This window comes from Lissotriton vulgaris, chromosome 10 (assembly GCF_964263255.1).
Source record: "Lissotriton vulgaris chromosome 10, aLisVul1.2, whole genome shotgun sequence".
Taxonomy (NCBI): Eukaryota; Metazoa; Chordata; class Amphibia; order Caudata; family Salamandridae; genus Lissotriton; species Lissotriton vulgaris.
Window position 1 is genome coordinate 1037289928 of NC_141698.1, and position 27120 is coordinate 1037317047.

The following is a 27120-nucleotide window of genomic DNA, read 5'->3' on the forward strand; positions in this document are numbered from 1 at the left end:
GTAGCCTGTATGCTCCTTGTCACTCCACCAGGACTGATAGAAGGTATACTTAGAGAGTACACTGAGAGCAGGTCTACTGAGACAGTACCCGGGTTCCATCTTTGCATATTTTATCAGTATTGCACTGTAAGGCTCCCCTGCAAGACCACATACTTCTACCATACAGAAACCACACTTTATCACACAGGAATCTCAATCGAAGACGTCACTCATGATTAATCACATCCACCAAACCTGAGAAGCAGAACAAGGACAAGTTATCTCTCACCGCCCTGGAATGAAAGCTAACAAATTGCGATTGAGTTTTACTGGGCAGGTTTGCATTAGACAGTATTGAAACTCTTTGTTTTTTGTCCTGATCTTAAGATAGTTTTTCTCATACAATTGTCTTTTGATTTCTGCATTCGAGTGCGATCTGTAAGTCAGGATTACAGTTGTTGAGCAATAAAACAAATGCCAAAAGGTTTTTCTCAGTTCCCCTCCAAATATCAAAATCATTATGAATATACTGAAGCAACATTTTCAACTTATGGCTATGTGGGTTTCTAGGATTGAAAATATAGGCTTCATACAATTGGTCCATGTAAAGTTCTCTCAAAAGGTGATGGGAGGAATGCATGAAAGTAATCTAACCATAGGCACTCATGCGGGTAGCATCCCCTTTAATGGTTCTTTTGCTCACCGTGCCACCTCGGTTTACACCTTGCCTTTGGCAAATCAGTCTTGACCCTGCTCCTCATTAGAACCATCCAGTTGAACTTCCAGACTACGTCCTCTCTGAAGGAAAACACAAACAAACCAGGTTTGAACCGAGGTGGAAGACAAAGAAAACAGAAGTAAGAAAGGTGGTGAGAGTAAGAAAAAAAACACTCCCTACTATGAAACAAAAATAAGAAAACAAAATAAGAATTGGCAAAATGAAAAGACTGCCAGCTAGTGTCAGACCGATTGACTTTACCATGCTTTTTTCCTTGATACTGTATCAGGGCTAATCCTGACTTGCTTTACAGAGGTTCCAACACCTGGACACATTTCTTATTACAGCAATAAGACTCTACACATGATCTAAAAATCAAAGCAGACTATACAATAAAAAAGTGTAAGTGGCCGCCTTCACTGCAACTCAGAATACCTCAAAGGTTTACTTTCCACTCCTCTTTATACCTCACAGTTCTTTCAGTGCCGAGAAGCTCCTCTCAGATACTGTCCCCTCTAAGGACAGGTGCAGGGCTTTCAAAATTGTAATTTTGGTCTCATCTTTCAGTGTCTTTCTACTTCTGTTGAACACAAAGTCTTAAGTAGGTCCTTTTGTCCAGTTTCGTCTTGATTCAAGTAACTCAAACAGCTACTCTGGTAAGATGCAGAACAGATATAATATACAGCTCAATGGTGCCAGGTAGGGTTCACTGCTTACAAGTTAGTGGCAACATCTGAAATTGCTATCACATCTTCTAGGTCCCCCATTCTATTGGTGATTCAAAAGTCATCCCCTAACAAATTAAGATATCTTTGTCCCATTTGTAAAAAGAAACACCTAAAATAAAACAAATTGGGAACTGCACTGAAAATAATCAACCATGAAATAAAAAGAATGTCAGAGTGAGAAGACGAGAAACAAAACAGCAGGTATAAAGTGAGAACGTTGAGTAAAATTGAAGACATGAAGTATTGATACAAGAAAGTAATGAAGTAAAGAGTGGTAAAAGTAACAATATGGAAACACATAAAATATTAGAAAGGATAAAATAAAGACAACATAAAGAAGAACTAGGAAAAAAAAGAAAGAATGGAAGTTGGAATAAGAGAACGGATACAGTAAGAATGAGAAAAGAAAATGTTCTTGACAAGAGAAAGTCCAAGATACAAAATAGAAAAAAAGCAATGAGGAAAGTTGGAGGCCTATACAGGATGAAAGAATAAAATACAAGACTAAACAAATGAGAAGGCAAAACCCATAAAATTGAACAATGAAGGAATAAAAGAATGTATGAAGAGAATGAAGTGAGATTTAGAAAGCAAAAGTGAGAAAGGCAACATGAAAGGACAAGAAAGCAGTTAGGAGAAAAACACAGAACAGAAAGACAAAGAAATCAAAGCCAATGCACGATCCACTTTCATCCAAAATAGGTCAAATTAGCACAAGTTCATGGGTAAACTTGTGAGCAGTAGCACCACGCCAAGGTTTTGACCTTTGCCACTGAACATTCACCCAGCAGCGGGGCAGTGAGGGTACCGGCCGAGGCGGTGACGTGGGGAGGTGGAGAGGTAGGGTGGGGGGTAGTAATGTATGGATTACGGAGTTTAACAGGTAAGTAAACATATAAAAAAAAATTTGTTGCGCGCACTGCATCGCATTTGGTGATGCAGTGCACACATCAAAATTCGTTTTATTTATGTATATGTTTACTTACCTGTTAAACTCCGTAATCCATACATTACTACCCCCCACTTTGCCCCTCCCCCTCCCCACATCACCGCCCGGCCGGTACTCTCACTACCGGCCGCGGCTGCATTCACACCATTCACAACGTCATTCAGGGGGCTATCCTGCTTCTCATCAGATCAGAGATCAGTTTGTTGAGCTCAGGGCAAAATTCAATTTCCCTACTTGAGAACCCGGGAAACAGCTTCTTATCTGGCCATACCACACCGACTGGTCCTTGCACCCCCACGTCATAATGCATTTGACTGCCTTCTCACTGGCTGCTGGGTGCACAAGGTTTGCTTCCTGATTTCTCCCCCTGAAGGAACCAGGCAAGCTCCTGTCAGGCCTCGGAGAAGTAGAGCTGTTGTGGCCATCCTGTCTGTCTGATGTCAGTCTGAGTGCCCCATTCACACAGCATTCACACCATTCATACGCTAGCCCACACACTGCACTCACACTGCAGGCATCCCTGGCTATGGCTGCATGGAGAGACCAGTGTTACATTATGTTGATAGGAGTAAGCCCGTCTGTAACATGACATCACAGAACCAAAAGATTGAGGGAAGGAAGTCAGAAACAATTAACTAATTATTAAGGTTTCCTGTGTTCTCTTATTGCGTACAGACTTTTATTTTGAACCTTCCTAGACAGACAGAAGCTGTCAGAGGATTTGTTTCAGAATTTCTCTCTGTCTGGATTATTCTGCAGATGTTGTAGCCACTGAGGTCAATGATTACCAATAGTCATCTTTCAATGTCGCTGCCAAAAAGAATGTCCTTCAAACCCATCGTAACAGAATCTGTTAAGGCGCTGGTGAGACGGACCTAGTGCACTGCACAGGAATGTACAGCATTTCATTCTGTTTCCTCCTATCTGCTCTGCCCATTTCACAGGTGTGATTCAGGTATTCAAATGGCAGGGTGGGATCAAAGAATTAGAAGACACCCTGCATCTTTCTTCTGCACTGACTGGCAGAGCCTGGCAGTGGCCTTATGGTTGGGCTCTAAATCTTCATCTGTGTGAATGCCTCTGTGATGGTCTGGCTTGCCATAGACTCCTTGTGTGACTCTACACAGCTTCAAGAGCATTGCACCCATTCAGTCAATAGATGGTAGTTCTGGGTACCCAGGGGAGACGAGGTGCCCAACAAAACTGTAGCCTTAGAATCCGCTCATTACTACTCACAAAATGAACCTTAGACATCATACACAGCTGCTGCTTGAACCTGAAAAAACATTTTATGTTTTGCGCAAGAGGCATTCCAAGGGTAGAGTTTGAATTCCAAACTCAGTTCTGACTATCCAAATTAGAAGTGTGGTTCCAATCTGCATTCTAATGGAATTCTTTTATTTCCTAATTAGAACTCTCATTCCAAACATAGAATGTCATTTACAAAGTAGAACTCATTCTAAATTAGAGCTCAAATTTCATATTAGCAAGGCATGAACATCACATAGTGGCGACATTGTGACACCACAGACACCTTCATTGCAAGTCTTGTTGTAGATTTGATTTTGCACAAAAACTAAATTTCTGATCTAACGGGCATTGCAAACAATTCAACACTACTGCACTCTCAGGGTTTGTCATGGATACATTTGGTCAGGTAAAGCTTGTGGAACGTGTCCATGGAAAACTGCAGGGAACTTGGGATAAGTCTGTCAAAATCAGGGCATAAAGGTGGATGTCAGCTATAATTCTCCAGTGCAAGAGCACGGCTGTCACATGACTGTCCCTGCACAGCATAGCATTTGCCAGTCAAGGAGCCGTCACACATTCACACATTCACAATGTTTTCTCAGTCATCTTCTTCAACAAAGAAGGGGATGGACAGGTAAAGGACCATTCAACTGATCACACAAAAGGGAAAGGAGAATGGGGTGGTAAATGGGAGATGGAATGATATAGGGACTTGGTGTTACCTCTACATGGAACACACAAAACCACCTCATTCATATCAATTAGCTCTTTTCAGCTCCAGTAAGAACAGATGTTATATTTCATATCGGTACCCTAATATAGCTCCAAGGAACATCGCACACTTTCTCTACATCAGTTTCCGTTGTTTCATATGAACGAACCTTATAAGGACATAACTCCAAATAATGACAGAATGCCTTATAAGTACATCACGCCTTATAAGGACTGCAGCCTTTTATGGACTAAACCTTTCACCCAAAGGCTAATATATGCAGCGGAGGTGTACGGAGTCAGTCTGCCACCAGACCCACGGTATATGTTATCTGTAAACAGCCTAGGTCCTGCATGACAGGGTTCTATTGGAACTACACTAGTCAGACTAGATGATTCATATATACAACTGGAGTGGCACTGCCAGACACCAGCACTGATGGAGGCCTGGTTACAGGCACTCCCCGTTCAACAGACACTAGGAGATCCTCCTCAAATGGCCTGCAAGTACAGTCTAGGTCCCCAACCTGGTGTTCCCTTAAGGAACGCTCCAGGCCCTGAGACTGGGTTTCGGGCACCGTGGACACACCGTCCCACACTCTTTCCTTCGCCACTGAGACCGGACATGAGCCCCTATGTAGGAACTGGGGTCTTCAAATAAGTAAGTGTTATCTAAGATCAAGATCAGGCAATCAAAAATCACAGTAGTAATAATTATTATCGTCCCTTAAAAGCACAGGTGTTTCATCACTCGGCCATAAATACATAAATAAAAAATTATTAAATATTAAATAACCGTAGGCCTGGCAACAGCCTTGCTCCTAGTCAGCACCTGCAAGGAATTCTTTATAAATACATTTAAATAACATTGCATTAAGCATCCATAACCATTTCCTTATGTAAGCAACCATTTCATTTAGTGACTAAAGGAATCCAGGAAACTTTGCATTAGACAAAAGTAAACCGACCATTAAGTAGGAGTAAAACATTTCATGAGGATTATAAAGGGTCGTTCAGCAGAGGTAACCACTTCCTCTAGGTAGGGCAAACAGTTCATTAGGCCACATTAACCAAGGCATTAGGCAAAGATAAACATTTTGTATATACCGGCTACATTAGCCATTACCATACTCCTAGCAGGGGTGTTCTCCTCTGGCTTAAAAGTTACTAGGGTCTCCACAATGATAGGGTAATTTTAGGGGCCTGGCGTTCCTGCAGTGACCCTTCCACAACAATGGGGGGCCGACGGGGCCCAACACAGTCTTCCGCGGGGAGGGGCGATCTCGGGGCCTCCCCGGGGGGTTTTACCTCTTTCCTTCGGCCCTCCTCGGGCCCTTTCAGAGGTTTGGTTGCTGGAGGGGAGGGGGGGTGCTCCTGCCCTCCTAGAAGCCCTCTGGAGTGTCTCACTGATGGGGACAGCTACGGGGCACCGCAGGACTGCACGGGTCCCTGCGCTGATGCTAGGGCCGGCCCCGAGGGTGTAGATAGGCGGAGAGGGCTCCTTTGCTCCTTGGAGTCCTCCGCAGGGTTGCGTCCTGTTCTCGGGCCCACGAGCACGTCAGAGGCCCGGGACCAATTGGCCTGAAGGTGAGCTGGGGGCAGGGCCAGGGATCCAATAAGGGCAGAGGTGCTCCCGCAGCCTCCTATGGCAGCGCGGCCTGCGGGGACACAACGCTGGTGGCCAATCCGAGCGTGGCAGGGGCGGAGTCAATTCCAATGCCCCGTCACGTGAGGAGTGTTTCAGGCTTTGGGCCTAGTGAGGCCGACTGCGGCCTGTCAAGAATTCGCGGCGGCCCTCTCCTGACTCCGGGGGCCGCTGAGGGGTTGAGAAAGGCGGCGCCGGCATCCCTGGGATCGCGCCGGGCCGAAACAACGAAGGCGAGGCTCACAGAGCTCCTGGACTGGGGCGGTGAGTTGTGCGGCTCCCTTGGTGATAACGCGCATCAGGGGACCAGCAGAGAGCGCCTAGCAGTGGAGGTACTCAGTCCGCGCGGCGCTTTGGGGACAATCACCACAGCGCCTCGGCCAGCAACAGGAGGCAGGAATCTAGCGCTCCTCATGGACCCAGCGCTTGAGCAGGATAAGCAGTCCCAGTTCAGGCAGGTTAGCGTTCTAGCTCCAAGGGGGGAAGAGCGCTTCACAGGTAGCCCATTTCACTTCAGGTTCAGGCTGGCTAACAGCTCAGGCAGAGTAGGACAGCAGAAGGGATAAGGCAGGGCAGCGCAGGGGCCCCAGGTTATGGCAACAAGGTGCAGAGGTGACACAGCCCAAAACCTGGTTGATCCCCAGTAGTCCTGGATAGTGCAGGGAGGCTTCTTCCTGGCGCTTGTTGGTTCTGGCGCCCTTCTGTGGTATTAGAATCTTGGTTTCTTGAGGAGGGGGGGTGGTGAGTTGAAGGCTTTCCTCAGCAGGTCACTTCAGATGGTTCCTGGGTTCCCCTCCCGCCGGCCTAGATCAGTGGGCTAGTTCAGTGTTCCTCACACAGCTTGGTGGGCAGCGCCTAAACCCTGTCACCCCCAGTGGCAAAAAGGTTCCTTACTTGGCCCTCCCGCCTACGTCTCCTGAGTAGGGTCCCCCAGGTAAGTGATGCCCCAACTGACTGGAGAGTTTGCCTCCCTTTTCTTTTATATTGGCAGTTGGTAGTTGGCAGTGGGCAGTTGGTGACCACTCCCCTATTCTGGAAGGTTCCAGGAGCTGCCTCACTCTAGCTATGGGCAGGCAGGCAAGCTGGTAGTGCAACAATGTTTAAGGGTTCCAGCCAGCTCCTGGCTACTAGAGTGCGTCTAAACAGACTACGCTGCAGTAGCAGGGGTCAATAGCAGCCATGTTGGGGGAAGAGAGCACCTGCACCTTAGCATTGATTAGGAATGGGAAGGTGCCCAGAGACCTAAGGCCAACCAAAAAGAAGGTGGGAAAAATTAGGCAAAAGCGGAAAAAAAGGAAAGACCACCCTAAGGCTGACAGGTCTAACATGCGTCCCCCCCAGCTGAAAGTGGGGAGAGCTTCCCAGCCTCTAGGGAGTTCTCGTCACTAAGGCGGGAAACCAGGGAGAGACCGTCAGCATTGGCGTGGTCAACTCCGGGCCGATGTTCCACCTGAAAGTCCATCCCCTGTAGGGAAATGGACCACCTTAGCAACTTGGGGTTTTCGTTTCTCATCTGCATGAGCCAGCGAAGGGTTCGGTGGTCAGTTTGAATCAGGAAGTGAGAGCCAACAGGTATGGCCTCAACTTCTTCAAGGCACAGACCACAGCGAAGGCTTCTCGCTCAATGGTACTCCATCGCCGTTCCCGAGGGAGGAGTCTTCTGGAGATGAAGGCCACAGGTTGGTCTTGGCCATCGTTGTTGAGTTGCGAAAGCACAGCGCCTATGCCCTGCTCAGAGGCGTCCGTCTGCACAATGAATTCCTTTGTGAAATCAGGTGTTGCAAGCACCGGAGCGGTGCACATCGCGTGGTTCAGTGTCTCGAATGACTCTTAGCAAGCAGCCGTCCAGATCACTTTTCGTGGCTGCTTCTTAGACGTCAACTCAGTCAAGGGGGCTACGATGGTACCATATCCCTTGACGAACCGGCGGTAATAGCCAGTGAGGCCGAGGAAAGCTCGGACCTCAGTCTGAGTTTTAGGGGGCTCCCAGGCCAAGATGGTCCCAATTTTGGCATGGAGGGGTTGCACCTTACCCCCACCCACCAGGAGTCCCAGGAAGACAACAGATCCCTGTCCAATTTGGCACTTGCTAGCCTTGATGGTCAGGCCAGCACGCTGCAAGGCCTGAAGTACCTCCTGGAGATGCTGCAGATGGTCCTCCCAGGTGCTACTGAAGACAGCTATGTCATCCATGTACGCCGCTGAGAAGGACTCCAGGCCAGACAGCGCCTGGTTCACCAACCGCTGGAAGGTGGCTGGAGCATTCTTGAGTCCGAAGGGAATCACTCTGAATTGGTAGTGGCCCTCGGGGGTGGAGAACGCTATTTTCTCCATTGCTCCTTCGGCCATGGCAATCTGCCAGTACCCTGATGTTAGATCAATGGTGCTGAGGTACCGGGCTGCTCCCAGCCGGTCAATCAGCTCATCTGCCCTTGGGATCGGGGGAGCATCTGTCTTGGTGACAGAGTTCCATCCTTGATAGTCCACACAGAACCGAAGTTCTGGTGTGGTGGCCGGTGCAGCCGCTTTCTGCACCAACACAACCGGACTAGCCCAAGGGCTGCTGGAAGGTTCGATCACCCCCAGCTCCAGCATTTTGGCCACCTCACCCTGGATGCTGTTCTTGACTTTATCGGACAGCCGGTAAGACTTGGTTTTTACAGGCGGACTGTCCCCTGTGTCCACATCATGGGTACACAGATGTGTAATTCCAGGCGTGAGGGAGAACAACAAGGCGTACTGCTCCAACACCTGGCGGCAGTCCCTCTGTTGCTCTAGGTCAAGGATGGGGAGAGGACAACTCCCTCCACTGAACCATCCTTCTCCTGGGCCACCAGAAGGTCAGGAAGAGGCTCACTCTCCTCCTCCTCGCTCCCATCCGTCACCAGGAGGAGAGCAAGCTCAGATCGCTCATGGTGAGGCTTCAGGCTGTTGACGTGGAGCACCCGATGGGGCTGACGGGGGGTCTTTAAGTCAACGACATAGGTAGACTGGCCTCGACGCTCCACAATTTTGTACGGACCAGTCCACCGGTCCTGGAGGGCGCTAAGCTCCCCAGGCTCCATGACCCACACCTTCTGTCCAGCGTCCAACTCCACCGTCCGAGCGTTGCGGTCATACCACTCCTTCATGACGGCTTGGCTAGCCTCCAAGTTGTCTGAGGCTTCCTTCCATAGCTTGGCCATCTGGCTGCGGAATGCCAGCATGTAGCTGACGACATCACAGGGAAGCTTCTTCAAAGTCTTCTCCCACCCCTCTTTGACAAAGGTTGAGGGGCCCCCTAACGGGATGGCCATAGAGCAGTTCAAAGGGGCTGAATCCGACTCCCTTCTGTGGTACCTCGCGGTACGAAAACAGCAGGCAAGGGAGGAGGATGTCCCATTTCCGCCTCAAGTCCTCTGGCAGGCTCTGGATCATCCCCTTCAAGGTCTTGTTGAAGCGCTTTATGAGCCCGTTAGTCTGGGGGTGGTAAGGAGTGGAGAACCGGTAGGTCACTCCGCACTCCTTCCACATGGCCTGCAGGTAGGCCGACATGAAGTTCGTGCCCCTGTCTGACACCACCACCTTGGGGAATCCCACTCTGGTAAAAATTCCCATCAGGGCCAGCGCCACCACAGGTGCAGTGACAGTCCTTAGAGGGATAGCCTCTGGGTACCGAGTGGCGTGGTCCACTAACACCAAGATGAACCGGTGTCCCGCAGAGGTCGGAGGGTCCAGCGGCCCAACGATGTTGATTCTGACCCGCTCAAAAGGGGTCCCGACCACCGGGAGCAGTTCCAAAAGGACCTTCACTTTAGTCCCAGTCTTGCCACTGGCCTGACAAGTCTTGCAGGTCTTACAGTAAGTGTCAGAGGCAACCCTCATCCTGGGCCAATAAAAATATGGGACCAGCCGCGCAAAGGTTTTGTCCTGGCCCAGGTGTCCAGCCAAAGGAATTTCATGCGCCAGTTCCAATAAGAAGGCCCGGTAGCATTGGGGGACCACTAAGGCCCTCGAGGATCCATGCACCAGAACCTAAGGCTCACTGTAAAGGAGGCCATCCTCCCAGTACACGTGAAAACTGCTGGTCTCCTGATCGGTCGCTTGGGCTTTAGCCTGTCGCCGCATGCCTTCAAGCGTGGGGCACTCCATCTGCGCCCGGAAGAATCCTTCTTCCACATGCCACTCGGCAAGGGTCGGCAAGTCCCCCACAGGAACAACATCCACCTTCACCGTCTCCGAGGGTACCTCCACAGGCTCCCCATCCATCACATGGGGTGTGTCCTTCACAACATCCTCCTCTTCAGGGCCAGCATTGGGTTGGGCAGATGTCTCAGGCTCCAACCCGGGTTGAGTTCTTTGCCGAGCAGCCATGGACCGCATGACCACGCAAGTCCATCCTGGTAACCCCAGCATCTCAGTGTGGGCCTTAAACTCCACCTCTTTCCAGGCGGTTTGTTCCAGGTCGTTTCCTAGCAGACAGTCCACAGGTAAGGCAGGGCTTATCGCAACTCTCAACGGGCATTTCACTCCTCCCCACTCAAAGGGAACCTGAGCCACAGGATAGGAGCTCAGAGTGCCGTCAGCCAACACGGCCGGATGGAATACATCAGGTACTACTTGCTCAGTGGACACCAGCCGCCTCACTATGGTGTACTAAGAGGGAGGGGTCCCAGCTTAAGTGTGAAGTGATGTGAAAAATGTCAAACAATAAATTACACGAACAATAAATGAGTCCACATTGTTTTATTCACAACGGGACTGGATATACTGAATATATACAAGAACAAATCAATAATGCAATTGGTTGTACAGTGCCCCGAGAGGAATAAAAATAGGGGGAGAGGTAGTGGTAGGTGCTCAGGAGAGGATAAGGTGATAGACAGAAGTACGTGACAGTAAAATCAATTAATTAAGGAGACTGTATTTCCGAGTTATATACAGTGTAGTGGACCGAAGGTTCATCACAATTGGATTAAAGAGTCATACTTCACATATAACAATGAATGAAATAAATGTTGGAGTGAAGTTGATGGTGAAGTAGGTGGTTGTCGACGTTTCGACCCTCTAGTGCAGGGATTGGTTGTGCCCTTGCTGTGGGGTCTTCATCAGGACAGAGAAGGGGGGCGGGCAACCTAGTTCGGTATATAAAATTAAAAGTTAAATTCAAGGTATTGGGACGTGCCTCATAATAATTATACCATAATTGGCACACAATCGATTGAGCAAGTTATGGTTCATTCATTAGAATGCTGGGTTATCGACACATTGATAGTCATACTTGAAATTCAATTAAATTAGTAGCCGGGCTGGGAGTGGAGCCAGTCCCGTTTGAAGGAAATAAATCACAATGGTGGAAGCGAGCAACGGAGAAAAGGGGCTCGGAGGAGAGGTGGGTTCCAGCGATCCCCGTCGCGAGATAGTTTAGGGTGGTATATTACCGTGAGACGTAGTTAGGAGGGCGCGGTAGAAAGCCACCATCTAATTAGATCCTGTCAGGAGGTTCATGCCTGAAATACGCAAAATTGGGCCAAATAAATCACCGGGTACCAACGATAGGATTCTACATGCACAATCATGGTGACACGGGTAGATTTGAAATGAGCTAACTTACTGTGTGGAAAAAATCTATATTGCCACCGGATGCTGTTAGCGGTTAGTGCGATATCAGAATTTTCCTGTGGGTAACATGTGCTGTTGAATTCTGGCCTTCACCTTTTGTTGTGTTTGTCCAATATAGATTTTATCACACGGGCAAGTTATTACGTAGATTACATTCACAGAGTTGCAGTTGCTGTGTGTCTTAAGCATGATTCTGCGTTGACGATGTTGGAACTTCTTGGTCTGGATGGCAGTGTCACAGGCTTTGCACTGCCCACATCTGGAATGTCCGACCACTGGGGGCAAATCCCATAGGGAAGTGATGGTGGGCTCTGCTGGTGTTGGAAGGAGTGACCGGACTCTCATAGTCTCTGTAACTTACAGTCCACACCCGTTAATCCCTTTCTACAGGTCGTCCGGACTTCTGAATTATTGCGGGTCCCTTGGGCGTCTACCCAATCATCGGGTAAGCAGATTACACCTTCGCACTAAACTCACATTGTGTGCCCATCAATAATTGCACCCTCAATTGACTGGCTTCCCCCCCCTTTACCCACAGGAACATTCTGTTATCGTACTAACCGTATACAGCATCCCGTGGCAATATTGATTTTTTCCACGCGGTAAGTTAGCTCATTTCAAATCTACCCGTGTCACCATGATTGTGCATGTAGAATCCTATTGTTGGTACCCGGTGATTTATTTGGCCCAATTTTGCGTATTTCAGGCATGAACCTCCTGACAGGATCTAATTAGATGGTGGCTTTCTACTGCGCCCTCCTAACTACGTCTCACGGTAATATACCACCCTAAACTATCTCGCGACGGGGATCGCTAGAACCCACCTCTCCTCCGAGCCCCTTTTCTCCGTTGCTCGCTTCCACCATTGTGATTTATTTCTTCAAACGGGACTGGCTCCACTCCCAGCCGGCTACTAATTTAATTGAATTCCAAGTATGACTATCAATGTGTCGATAACCCAGCATTCTAATGAATTAACCTTAACTTGCTCAATCGATTGTGTGCCAATTATGGTATAATTTTTATGAGGCACGTCCCAATACCTTGAATTTAACTTTTAATTTTATACACTGAACTAGGTTGCCCGCCCCCCTTCTCTGTCCTGATGAAGACCCCACAGCAAGGGCACAACCAATCCCTGCACTAGAGGGTCGAAACGTCGACAACCACCTACCTCACCATCAACTTCACTCCAACATTTATTTCATTCATTGTTAAATGTGAAGTATGACTCTTTAATCCAATTGTGATGAACCTTCGGTCCACTACACTGTATATAACTCGGAAATACAGTCTCCTTAATTCATTGATTTTACTGTCACGTACTTCTGTCTATGACTTTATCCTCACCTGAGCACCTACCACTACCTCTCCCCCTATTTTTATTCCTCTCGGGGCACTGTACAACCAATTGCATTATTGATTTGTTCTTGTATATATTCAGTATATCCAGTCCCTTTGGGAATAAAACAATGTGGACTCATTTATTGTTTGTGTAATTTATTGTTTGGTATTTTTCACATCACTTCACACTTAAGCTGGGACGCCTCCCTCTTAGTACTTATTGAACCCAGGTCCCAGTGACTAGGTTTGGGTAAACCCTCCTTACATACCCCGCCTCACTATGGTGGTCATGCTGGCACCTGTGTCCCTCAGAGGCTCCACCTCCTCCCCGTTAACCTTCACCCTCTGCTGTTACTTAGCAGTGTTCGATGGTAAGGACGTCACTGGGACCATCTCTCTGTCCTCGAGTGAAATCAGCGTCAGGCCTGTCTACTCACCTTCGCTATCTAGGGGCAGATCCACCCCAAGCGCTACACTAGCCACTTCGGGACTCTTGCCACCTGTGGGGGCTGGAGGTCTCTTGGGACACTGGGGATCCCACCTGTAGTGTCCAACCTCCCTGCATTCATAGCACCGGACAATTTTTGGCTGCTGACTCTTGTCAGGGTAAGTGGGTTTTGGGGAACTGGAATGAGGTGGGGTACCTACTCCTCTCCCAAACTGTCTAGTTTGTGGGCCTCGTGAGAACTCCTTTTTATCTCCCCCCTCTTTCTTCTGGGGGATGCCCTGTCTGCCTTTTGTGCCATCTCCCCCGGGGCCCTTGTGTGACAGCCGGGTGCTAACCCAAGCATCCTCCTCCTCTGCAAGCTCACGGGGATCAGTTAGCTTGCGGTCCACCAGATGTTGGCGCAGCTCCGGAAAACACTTATCCAAGAGGTGCTCTCTCAAAAATAAATTGTACAGGCCCTCATAATCCTGCACCTCGCTGCCACGCACCCAACCATCCAGAGCCTTACAGGCATAATCAAAGAAATCCACCCAATTCTGCATGGACAGCTTATAGCTGCCACAGAACCTTTGGAGATACCATACGGGGTTGAGGCCAAACTTTTTAAGGAGCGCCTCCTTCATGGGGGAATACCTGAACTGGTCCACCTTACCTAAGTACAGGAGGGTGTCCCTGACATTGGGAGGTATGTAACGGTATAGGCAACCTCCCCAGTGTTTCTCGGGCACTCCATGGGCTGTCAAGGCCACTTCATACGCCTCCAACCACTTGGCGATGTCATCCCCCTGAGTGTAGCTCACTATCACCTCCTTAGGTAACCAAAATCTAGGCTCGTGTTGAGCCCCTGGAACGCTGCCACCATTGGGTCTTGCTGGCGCAATCAATTGCAAGGCTCTCAGCTCCAACTCCTTGAGCTGAAGCTCATGCGCCAACTTCCTTTCTTCCAATGCTATTTCTTTATCTTCCCTCTCTCTCTCCCTCTCGTGCTCCAACTTGGAAAGCTCCCACCTCAATTGCCTCCACTCCCTCCTGTCCTCATACTCCTGCGACAACATACTCCCTCTGGACCCACTAGCTTAGCTATCATAGTCAGAAATGAACTACAGATGAAGAGCTGCGACCTAGGTAGCACCCCGGACAGCGAAACGCTGTCCTTCCATATCAAATTAACACAAAACTATACCTTTAATGGCCTTTTGGTCTATAGACTGGCTAGAGCCAAAATTAACCTGACAGCCTCACTAAACCCCTTCGTAGAATCCAGCGTGCAATACCCTGACTTTACCATCTTGGGGGACTTTAACCTCCATCTTGAAAATAGCGACAATACTGGAACAGCAGCGCTGACCGATACACTAAATAATCTGGCCCTAGAACAGATAGTCCATACGGAAACACACGAATCAGGACACACCTTAGACGGTATCTTCACCTCTAACAAATACATTAAAATAATGGACTGCCTCCACGTCCCTTGGTCTGACCATAAAGTATTAATATTTTCTTTAACTTTGGATAACACAGAGGGGACAGCGTCTCCCCAGATATAAGACACACCTACTTTATACCTACACTGGTCCAGGAAAGGCGCCCTTAAACTACGAGACCACCTAGCGTCACATATACCCACACTAACCGGGGAATGTAACATGGCCACTGACCAAATCTCTAAATGGATAACATCGGCCATAAAAACAGCAGTACCATTAAAAAAGGCGACCTTTAGGAAAAAACAGCCATCCCAACCCTGGTTTTCAGAAAATCTCAGGGCTCAGAAGCGAATAGGCAGGAAACTTGAAAGGACATGGAGATTAAGCTACATCTCAGATAGCAAAACCGAATACAATACCTCCCTGAACATATACAAAAAACTGATCTTTACTGCAAAAAGCCAGTACTTTATTCAGAAAATAGAGGAGGCAAAAAACACTAGTCAAGAATTATTCTCAACGGTAAAACAACTATCCAAAGTAAAAGCTAACACTAACATGCCAGTCACTACAGAGTTCTGCAACACTCTGGGTCAATTTTTTATTGACAAAGTGACCCGGGTATATGAATCTTTTAAATCGGCCAATCCACAAACCCCTACACGGGATAAAAATGACCAAACTAAGGACTTAGTTCCCAACACAGCATCGAAACCGGAGTTCAAATTCTGCCTCCCTGAGGCGGAACAGGTTCACAAGATAGTCATGGCAACTAAATCCGGGGCATATTCAGACCCATGCCCACCAAAAATACTCCATCTCTTCCCAGAGCTGTACAGTGAACAACTGATCGGCCTTATGGAACACATAATGAACTCAGGCACTTATCCTGCCCTCTGGAAATCAACATCAGTCCTACCCCTTTGAAAAAACCCAACTTGGATCCAGAAGCTATAGGCCAATAGCTAGAATTCCTTTTGGTGCCAAGGTAGTAGAGAAACTTCTAAATAAACAAATTGCCCAATTTATTACTGAAGCAAACATCCTGGATTCCTCGCAGTATGGTTTCCGTGAAGGGCACAGCACCGAAACAGCCTTGCTGATGGCAGTGGAAGAGCTCAGGAACGTACTGGACGCCGGGGGCAAGGCCGCCTTGATATTATTAGACCTATCGGCGGCCTTCGATACGGTGAACCTGGACCGACTAACAGCAGCAGGACTCCATCAAGACGCAAGAAATTTGCTGGCATCTTTTCTGGACAACAGAACATTCACAGTGGAACTGGGTGAAAAAAAATCTAAACCCTTCAACTCCCCCTGTGCGGTCCTACAGGGGTCTTCGTTGAGCCCAACGCTTTTTAACCTATACGTAACACCGCTAGCCGGAATCAACAGGGCATGTGGCTTTCTGCCAGTGTCATACGCAGATGACACACAAATTGTAGTCTCAATTAAAAACGACACCTCAGACACAACAGATAACTTCAAAAATTGCATGAAGCAGGTCAGCCTGTGGATGGAGCAAAACTGCCTAAAATTAAACAGGGAAAAAAGCGAGGTTATTCTATTAGGAACAAATGCAGGAATCTGGTCCCCAGACTGGTGGCCGGTGGATCTTGGCAACTGCCCATCACCGGTGACCAAAGTAAAAAATCTAGGCATCTTGCTAGATAACAGACTCACTTTTGAGGCCCAAACCAACAAACTAGTATCCACGATGTGGTCTATCCTAAAAATGATCAGGAAACTAGTGCCATACATCCCCATGGACTCCCGAAAAACGGTGGTGACCACCTTAGCCCTATCAAGACTCGACTACGGAAATGCATTATATGCCGGGATGCAAGCCCAACACCTGACCAAATTACAATGCTTGCAGAACTCAGCAGCACGACTGATACTAAATATCCCGAGATCAGAGCATATATCGCACCATCTAGACACACTACACTGGCTCCCCTTAGCAAAACAAATTAGATTTAAATCACTGCGTTTAACATATAAGACGCTCCAAGGTTCGGGATGTCTGTTCCTTAGAACCCACCTCAAGCCATACGTCCCCACAAGAGACCTACGGTCCAGCCAGGCAAAACTGATACAAGTTCCTAGGTTCAAACAAACTAGATGGGGGGGCAGAAGCTTCCTACTATATGCTGCCAAAGACATGAATCGACTCCCCCTCGCGATTAAAAACAGTACCTCTCTAATGTCATTTAGGAAAGCGGTTAAAACATGGCTGTTCAAGTCCCGATAAACCAACTCTCACCAAGTTTCAGGACACCATGTCTTTTCTACAGCGCCAAGACGCCCAAGAGCATATGAGCGCTTTACAAAACCACAAATGAAATGAAATGATATCAAATAAAATCACTACTACTTGCCCTGGAACGTCTTCCTGGCAACACATTTTCAGATACCTCATCATTAAGTAGGTGTAGCTCTTCTGGAGCACCCGTCCCACCTGGTGCGCACAGCCCCTCCTGTCTCCCATCCCCTCTCCCCTCTGGGTGGGCCCTAACCCTTGCCCTCAAGGCAGTACAGAGTTCCTCCTTTGCGGCTCTCCGGCCAACCGGCACCCCCATCCCCTGACAAAATTCCCTTAGCTGCAACACTGTGTACTCTTCCAGGTCGGCTAGCTGGAACTCCATTTTGCCAGGTGGGGACCCAGATAAATCAAGGGAAAGATTCTAGGATGTAGGTAGTAGGATTAGGTCAAAACAGGTCTCTACGAGCTCAGGTTAGACAGTGGGGGCCACTTGAGTAGGCTTGCTTGCACGATAGGTGTCTAGTCTAATTGCACCGCACTCTGTCCCGCTGGAGGGTGCTGTATAGTCACAGGTCCTGATCCCACCGCTCGGCACCAAATGTAGGAACTGGGGTCACCAGTTCCCCGGGGGTAGCCTGGCTCGAGCGGGTAGGCACCCGAAAGCTTAGGTGTAAAGTGACTACACAGCACACGCATCCACTGAGACGATAAATGCACGCAAAGACTGAGACCACACCAGTATTATTGATTCAAATAAGTAAGTTTTATCTAAGATCAAGATCTTGGGCAATCAAAAATCACAGTAGTAATAACTTTTTTTTGTCCCTTAAAAGCACAGGTGTTTCTAAATAGTTATATAAATAAATATGAAATATTAAATAACCGTAGGCCTGGCAACAGCCTTGCTCCTAGTCAGCACCTGCAAGGAATTCTTTATAAATACATTTAAATCACATTGCATTAAGCATCCATAACCATTTCCTTATGTAAGCAACCATTTCACTTAGTGACTAAAGGCATCGAGGAAACTTTGCATTAGACAAAAGTAAACCAACCATTAAGTAGGAGTAAAACATTTCATGAGGATCATAAAGGGTCGTTCAGCAGAGGTAACCACTTCCTCTAGGTAGGGCAAACAGTTCATTAGGCCACATTACCCAAGGCATTAGGCAAAGATAAACATTTCGTATATACCGGCTACATTATCCATTACCATACTCCTAGCAGGGGTGTTCTCCTCTGGCTTAAAAGTTATTTGGGCCTCCGCAATGCTAGGGTGAGTTTAAGGGCCTGGCATTCCTGCAGTGACCCTTCCACAACAATGGGGGGCCCGCGGGGAGGGGCGATCTCGGGGCCTCCCCCGGGGGGTTTTACCTCTTTCCTTCGGCCCTCCTCGGGCCCTTTCGGAGAATCGGTTGCTGGAGTGAGGTGGGGCTCCTACCCTCCTCGAAGCCCTCCGGAGTGTCTCACTGATGGGGCCGGCTACGGGGCACCGCAGGACTGCACGGGGCCCCGCGCCAATGCTAGGGCCGGCCCGAGAGTGTAGATAGGCGGAGTGGGCTCCTTTGCTCCTCGGAGCCCTCCGCAGGGTCGCGTCCTGTTCTCGGGCCCACGAGAACCTCAGAGGCCCGGGAACCAATTGGCCTGAAGGCGCGCTGGAGGCAGGGCCTGGGATCCAATGAGGGTGGAGGTGCTCCTGCAGCCACCTATGGCAGCGCGGCCTGCGGGGGCACGACGCTGGTGGCCAATCCGAGTGTGACGGGGGCAGAGTCACTTCCAACGCCCGTTCACGTGAGGAGAGTTTCAGGCTTCTGGCCTAGCGAGGCCGACTGCGGCCTGTCAGGAATTCGCGGCGGCCCTCTCCTGGCTCTGAGGGCCGCCGAAGAGGGTGAGAAAGGCGGCGCCGGCGTCCCTGGGAACGGGCCGGGCCGCGACAAGGAAGGCGAGGCTCACAGAGCTCCTGGACTGGGGCGGTGAGTTGTGCGGCTCGCTCGGTGATAACGCGCATCGGGGGACCAGCAGGGAACGCCTAGCAGTGGAGGCGCTCAGTCCTCGCGGCGCTCTAGGGACAATCACCACAGCGCCTCGGCCAGCAACAGAAGGCAGGAATCTAGCGCTCCTCAGGGGCCCATCGCGTGAGCAGGATAAGCAGTCCCAGTTCAGGCAGGTCATCATTCTAGCGCCAAGGGGGGGAAGAGCGCTTCACAGGTAGCCCATTTCACTTCAGGTTCAGGCTGGCTAACAGCTCAGGCAGAGTAGGACAGCAGAAGGGATAAGGTAGGACAGCGCAGGGGCCCCAGGTTACGGCAACAGGGCGCAGAGGTGAGACAACCCACTACCTGGTTGATCCCCAGTAGTCCTGGATTGCGCAGGGGGGCTTCTTCCTGGCGCTTGTTGGTTCTGGCACCCTTCTGTGATATTAGAATCTTGGTTTCTTGAGGAGGGGGGTGGTGAGTGGAAGGCTTTCCTCAGCAGGTCACTTTGTGTGGTTCCTGGTTTCCCCTCCTGCCGGGCCATATCAGTGGGCTAGTTCAGTGTTCCTCACACAGCTTGGTAGGCAGCGCCTAAACCCTGTCACCCCCAGTGGTATAGGTTCCTGACTAGGCCCTCCCATCTAAGTCTCCTGCGTAGGGTCCTCCAGGTAAGTGATGCCCCAACTGACTGGAAAGTTTCCCTCCCTTTTCTTTTATAGTGGCAGTTGGCAGTTGGCAGTGGGCAGTTGGTGACCACTCCCCTATTCTGGAAGGTTCAAGGAGCTTCCTCACTCTAGCTATGGGCAGGCAGGCAAGCTGGTATTGCAACAATGTTTAAGGGTTCCAGCTAGCTCCTGGCAACTAGAGTGCGTCTAAACAGACCATGCTGCAGTAGCAGGGGTCAGTGGCAGCCATGTTGAGGGAAGAGAGCACCTGCACCTTAGCATTGATTAGCAATGGGAAGGTGCTCAGAGACCTAAGGCCAACCAAAAAGAAGGTAGGAAAAATTAGGCAAAAGCAAAAAAAAAGGGAAAGACCACCCTAAGGCTGACAGGCCAGGAAGATATCTAAGCCACTCCTTTTGGGATCACTCCCCAATGCCTCCTCAAACTCTCTGGAATTCACCAAGAGGTCTGCCTCCAACGCAAGCTCTTTGGGATCAGAGAACTCACACTCCACCGGGTGTTAGCATAGCTCTGGAAAACAGGAACTTAAAATATGCTCTCCAACAAATGAATCACACAGCCCCCCACAGTTGTTAACCAAGCTATCCTTTGCCTCACCCTTCAGTGCCTCACACAAGTACCCCACACCACTCTCCTGAGACTGGCAAGACAGTATCTTACTGTCTCTGTCACACAACCCACACTCTTCCGGCTGGTCTTCACACACACACACCAAGGTTTCTACCACGGGGAACCCCTCTCCCTGTACCACTCTTCTTGGATCAGTAGAGTGTCCCTTTCACCACTAGGAATATGGTCCCCTGTGCCAGTCCCCCAATCTACTTCAGGGACACTGCACTCCACTGGAACTACATCATAATCCTGAACCCCCTGGTGTATGTTAACCCCCTCCCTCAAGTCAGGCGCTACATCTCTGGGTGTTTGTACCTCTCTCTCAGCACTAGATATCATAATCATGCTGCCGCCATCTGAGCTGGACTCCACCTCCAACTCAGCAAAGCTCCTTCCTTGAGCGTCCCATTTTTCTTTCTGGGCTAAGGCCCACTGGATCATTCCTTGTTTAGCCAGTCTAATTCTCTGCACCTTTGCTCAGCAGCAAGGAGCCACTCATCTTTCTCTACCTCACTGTCAGAGACGTCCTCCTCCTCAGAATCATCTGCTAATGTTGCTTTCCAAATTCTGGCCTCATGGGAATACAGGCATGCCTCAAGATCCCTCCTTGTGGAACCTTTCTCCACGGGCAGCCCCCTCTTCTTGCAAAAGGCTTTTATCTCCTCTTCTGTGTAGATGCACAGGTGGAAAAAGTTGACTTCCATTTTGGAAGGATTTTACAGGTGCAGCACTAGCCAGAGTCTCAATATCGAAAAAATACTTCCAGGAGGACAACGGAAAAAACAAACAGTATGTGGTGGCGTAGTGGTCTGCACTCACTAGTGATGTACACCAATCACTGTGGGGCCAATACAAATATAAGTTCAAATCCCCACCCCTGACCAACAATGTTAGAACTGGGGGTCTCTAGTTGGCAGAGGTTGGTACCACTGTCCAAATAGGGACCCTTGCTTCTAGTCAGGGCAAGGAGGAAACCCTCTGAGATAACCCCTGCTCACCCTCTAGGTAGCTTGGCACGAGCAGTAAAGTCTAATCAGAAGGCAATGTGTAAAGTATTTGTACCAACACTCACAGTAACACAGTGAAAACACCACAAACTGACTTCACAACAGTTTAGAAAAATAAAGGTATTTAATCTAAACTACACAAGACCAAAACAACAAAAATCCACCATACATAGTTCAAGAATGTGCTTTCAAAAGAGTTCTTAAGGTTACGATAAAATAATCCCCAGTTTTTCGCCAGTTGGTTCATTTCCATGGTTTTGTATAGCCTGAAGACCTGCTTGCTATGGGACATTTTGATTTCGCAAGGCTCAGCACAAATGAAGCTTTCTCTTATCTCTTTCTTTTTGCAGGTATCTGGACTGATTGACTTGATCTTTTTTCTTTGCGATGTAGCATCACCACCGTTTTAATTTGATCTCTTCCCCCTGTGTGGGGACATGTGCGGCACCTCGGTGCTGCTCTCTTGTGTCTTTCCTTTTTGTTATATGCAAAATAAAAATTTTACAAAAAGAAAAAAATAATCCACAGTTGCGTGAAAAGTTCACAGTTGCGTCACGTTTAGCTCACAGTACCTTTAGTTGTGACAAAGTTCCAAAAGCAGAAGCTGGTGCGGTGGAAAACAAGCGATGCATTGCTCCTGAGACCCTGGGGAGGCGTTTGCGACAGCCCCGCTGCGTCAGCGGGCGTGTTGCGACGAATCCGGTCTGTATGGGGAGGAAGGCCACTTGTCTGGATTCCGGTGCGTAGGTTCTGTAGGAAGTTATTTCTCGCAAAGGCACGATGCGACGATCTCATAGGTGCTGCGACGATCTCCAGGGCGACGATGCGAGGTCCAGCGGCGATCTCTCTCTCGCAGATCCTTGATGCGATGGTTCTGCGATGATGCTCGCAGTGACGTGATGCGGTCCGCAAGCAATCAGTACAGCGATCTCACCGAGCGACGACAGGCTCTGCGACGACACTCACAGCGATGGCAGTCTTCCCGCACCGGTCTGGTGCGTCCCGCAAATGAAGGATGCGACGGCTCGGGCAGCGGCAGCAGGCCTTCGTAGCAGTGGGGTTGCGCTCCGCAGCGAGCGATGCGATAATTTTTCTGTAGCAAAGTCTTTAAATCTTGGTTTCCAGCTTCCCAGCACAGGTACAACTTCCAGAAGCACCACACATGAGCCACGCACTCCAGGAAGGACAGAATTCTCTCAGTAGAACTTAGGGGAAGCTGGGGGTGAAGTCCTTTTGTTCCTGGGACTTCAGAACAGGGAGCCAGCTGTTCTCAGGCATTGGAGATTCATTCAAGCAAGGGGACACAGCACCAAGCAAAGTCCTTCCCCTCTCTTTGGCAGCAAAGCAACAGCAGGGCAATCCAGCAGAGTAACAGCTGGACAATCTTCCTTCTTCAGTTTCAGCTTCCTCCTTGGCAGAGGTTCCTTCTTGATTCCAGGATGATCTAATTTTCTGTTGTCAGGGGTCCTGTACTTATACCCCTAAATGTCTTTCTTCTCTTTGTGCAAGTGGGCCCTGAGCCCGGTCTGAACCAGTTCTGGGTGTTCCTTGAGCACTTTGTTTTTCTGGCTTCTCCTTTCCTTTCAGAGTGAGGGGCAGGGTCGTCAGCCTCCCAGCAGGAGGTGGAGCCAGCATTGTGGAAGGCAGGCACAGCCCTATTCAGGTCCAGGTGCTATCTCCTCCCACCAGTCAAGTTGCAAATGAAGTCATTCAGCCTAGGGCTGACTCAGCCAGCCTCCTGGGGAATCCCCATCCCCTGTCACTCTCAAACCAGACAGTCAATACACAAACAGACCAAGGCACACAGAAAGGTCAGAGAAGAGAACAGCAACTTTCTAAAAGTGCTATTCTCAAACACAGGATTTAAAAACAACCATTCCTAAAAGATGTGTTATTAAATTCTGAGTTCAGGGATACTAGACTTTTATGTCCTATCTTGTTCCTATGGCAAGAAATGCTGGTAGCCACTGTAGCCAGCATCCCCCATGATAGCCGACTGAACAAGATAGCCTTGCAGCAGTGAAAAACGAAAATGGCTGTAATTCATAACCCTGGGCGGAGTTCGCGGAGTGGGGCTTCGCGGAGCTACGCGAAGTGGGCGAGAAACTACGCCCACCTCCGCACTCCGCGTAGCCCCACTCCGCAAACACCACTGGCCGCCAGCCCCGCCACCCGCCTCCCTCCCGCCCTCCCTAAATACTTTGAAATCAAAGAATCAAATAATTTATAAAGCACTTACCTTGCCGCCGCTGCCCGCCGCGTCCCCGGGGCTCACTATCTTCCGTCATCTATACTAATGCGCATGCGCGGGCGGCCGCGCATGCACATTTTCACGAGAAAATGCGCATGCGCGGCCGCCCGCGCATGCGCATTAGTATAGATGACGGAAGACGGAAGATAGTGAGCCCCGGGGACGCGGCGGGCAGCGGCGGCAAGGTAAGTGCTTTTTAAATTATTTGATTCTTTGATTTCAAAGTATTTAGGGAGGGCGGGAGGGAGGCGGGTGGCGGCCAGCTACGCTCCATCTGCGGAGCGTGCGTAGTGCCGCCTGGCTCCGCCAGCTCCGCAAAATGCGGAGTAGGCGGCACTACGCACACTCCGCAGACGGAGCGTAGCTGGCCGCCCACCGTTAGTAATTCACCACCAGAGCATGTCACCTACACAAGTACATGCTCTACCTTTCACATACACTGCACCCTGCTCAAGGGGGTATATTGGGCCTTCCATAGGGCTGATCAATGTGCACAAAAAGGGATGGGTTAGTAGGCCTGGTCAGTGGGGACACTGACCAGGAGGACATGGCAGTTCACAGACTGCAAACAGGCACTGCGGTGGCAGGCTGGAGACACCATTTTGGGGCTACTCATGTGGGTGGCACAATCAGTGCTGCAGGCCCACTAGTAGCATTTGTCATCACCAGCCCTGGCACACTCAGTGCACTTTACTAGGGACTTCATGGTGATACAAATATGCCAATCATGTAGATCCAATCACAATAACAATTTACACAGAGAGCATATGCACTTTAGCACTGATCAGCAGTGGTAAAGTGCGCAGAGTCCTATTGCCAACAACCACGGGTCAGGAAAAATAAGGGAGGAACAAGCAAAAAGTTTGGGGATGACCCTGCAAGAAGGGCCAGTTCCAACAGAGATGATACATTTCCTGCGCAACGAGACATAAAAGTCACAGAAAAATACCATATGAAGTCAAAAAAATTAATAAATATTTTTATTTTAACTTTGCAAAGAAATGACAGACCATTGACATCGATGCAGTTATTTCACATTACAAATCATATTGACCTTTACAGTGACCAATACATTCAATCTATGGAAACATTACAATTCTTGCTCTCTGTCTTTATTCCTCCTTACTTCCAGGTCTACCAATGGGGACACAAATATCTCTCCTCTGTACATATTCCACTTGGTCCATTCCTTATCCCATTTCTTTGGACACCCACGTGCGATAAATACTTCTTTCTCAGCTACCATACATTTATCCATTTCCCTTCTCCATATTTCTACCCCTGGCACTACCCCACCCCCTAGCTAGTTCTCTCTTAAATAAAGTAAATCCTAGCGTTGCAAACTATTGTTTCATCTCCGTAAGGTCTGTAGCCTCCCATATATTTAATAGACCTAATCGTGGCGTCAGAGTAACTGTCTTACCCAGAGCAGACCGCATATGCGTCACAATCCTGTTCCATCTGTTTTGCACCAATGGACATTCCCAAATCATATGGTATAAACTGGCTGACTGTCTGCATCCCTTAAAACATAGGTCATCTGACCTAGACCCGATCTTCACCAGAGTAATCCCAGTCAAGTATGAGCGATGTAGTATACGGAGCTGAATAAGGCGATACCTAAGTGTGATGGCAGCCTCTCTCGGAGACATCAATGCTTGCCTCCAGTCCTCCTCTTCCATTGGTCCGAGTTATCTTTCCCATTTCTCTCTGAGCTCCCCAAAGGAATCCCGGCATATTGTTACTAACCTTTCTATATGTGAGGGAAATTGCCTTGGCATGTAATTGTCTGTCTAATAGACGATCTTCCAAGGGGGAGTATTCTGGTATATCTTCACAGCTAGGAAACGCCGCCTTCAAAGCATGCCTAATTTGTAAATATCGAAAAACTTTGCTTGGTGCCAACTGGTAGGTTTTCTGAAGCTCTTTTCGGATCTCCTACCGATGAGATACCAATTGTGTCCCATTTGTGAAACCCTGGATGACGAAAGAGCATGCCCAGTTTTTGTGTAGACCTTAGTGGCGCCATATTAGTGAGTCTATTTGTCCAACCCAGGCGGGAATTAGCCAGCCTCCATATTTGCAACGTGTGCTGGGTGGGTCCTACAAGATTCTTACTCTGTGGGGAAGAATAAAGCGCCCCGAGATAGCCAGCCCTGTCCATTTGATATCTATCTTAGGCACACGCCGGATTATCTGGTAGGGTATATTTCCATCTGTTCACCGTAACCAGTTACGAGGCCCAATAATACAGCTGAACATCGGGCAGTGCGATTTCTCCATCATACCACCCCTTCGTCAATTTTTGAAGGGCAATTCTGGGAGCCCTCCCATCCCACAGTAGCGTACGTATCTTCCCCTCCACCGCCCCAAAAAAGGCATCAGGAACTTTAGTTGGACAGTTCTGTAGGATATATAAAAAGCGAGGTTGGGCAAGCATCTTAAAGAGTGTAGCCCGGCCAATCAATTGCAAAGGCAGGGACCTCCAGTGTTGGACACCCGCTCGCAACCGCGCGAGCAAGGGCGCCAAGTTGCTCTTGTAGAAAAGAGCCGAATCTGGCGTGACAAAGACCCCCAGGTATTTAAACCCGTCTGTCGTGACCATCAAAGCACAATCTTTAGGAAGACAGGGGACCTGTCCATGGAGCATATACAGTACCGACTTGTCCCAGTTAATAGCAGATCCAGAATACTTTCCAAAATTGGTAAAGATGTCCAAAACCACCCGAATGGATCTATAGGGATAGGCCAGATATAACACTATGTCATCAGCATAGAGTGATATTCTGTCCTCACAATCCGGGGACCATCTCAGTGCTCTAGTCATGACATCTTTGCGCACCCAAGTAGCCAGGGGTTCCAACATTAGCGCAAATAAAAACGGGGATAAAGGGCAGCCCTGTCTAGTACCCCTACGAAGAGAAAACTGCCTAGATGTGTAGTTGTTCACTCTCACCTGTCCAGCTATGTCTGTGTAAAGCAGTCACACCCATCTCAGGAATTTCGGGCCCAATCCTGTTCTGATTAATACCTCAAACATATAGGACCATTCAATTGAATTAAAGGCCATAGAGGTGTCTAGGGACAATATAGCAGCATCCTCTTCCAGAAATACCTGTCGGGCCAACACGCTGTGTAGACGTCGGATATTAAGGGCTGTATTTCTTCCCGGCATAAACAGGACTGATCAGGATCCACCAGGGAGGATATCACCATCCCTAAACGCGTGGCAAGAACTTTCGCTAGGACCTTCGCCTCCACATTGATTAATGAGATTGGTCTGTAGGAGCGACAGTCCTCCCCCGGCTTGCCCTTTTTCATGGATAACAACTATACTCACCAACCTCTGATCTGGAGGGAGGACACCTTTTTCCCAACTTTCTTGGTACATGGCCTTCAAATGCGGGACCATTTGGGTGGCTGTTGCTTTAAGAAACTCCACCGGGGTACCATTAGGCCCCAGCGCCTTCCCAGATTTTATCCGACCAATGGCTGTTCTGATCTCTTCAGCCGAAAGATCT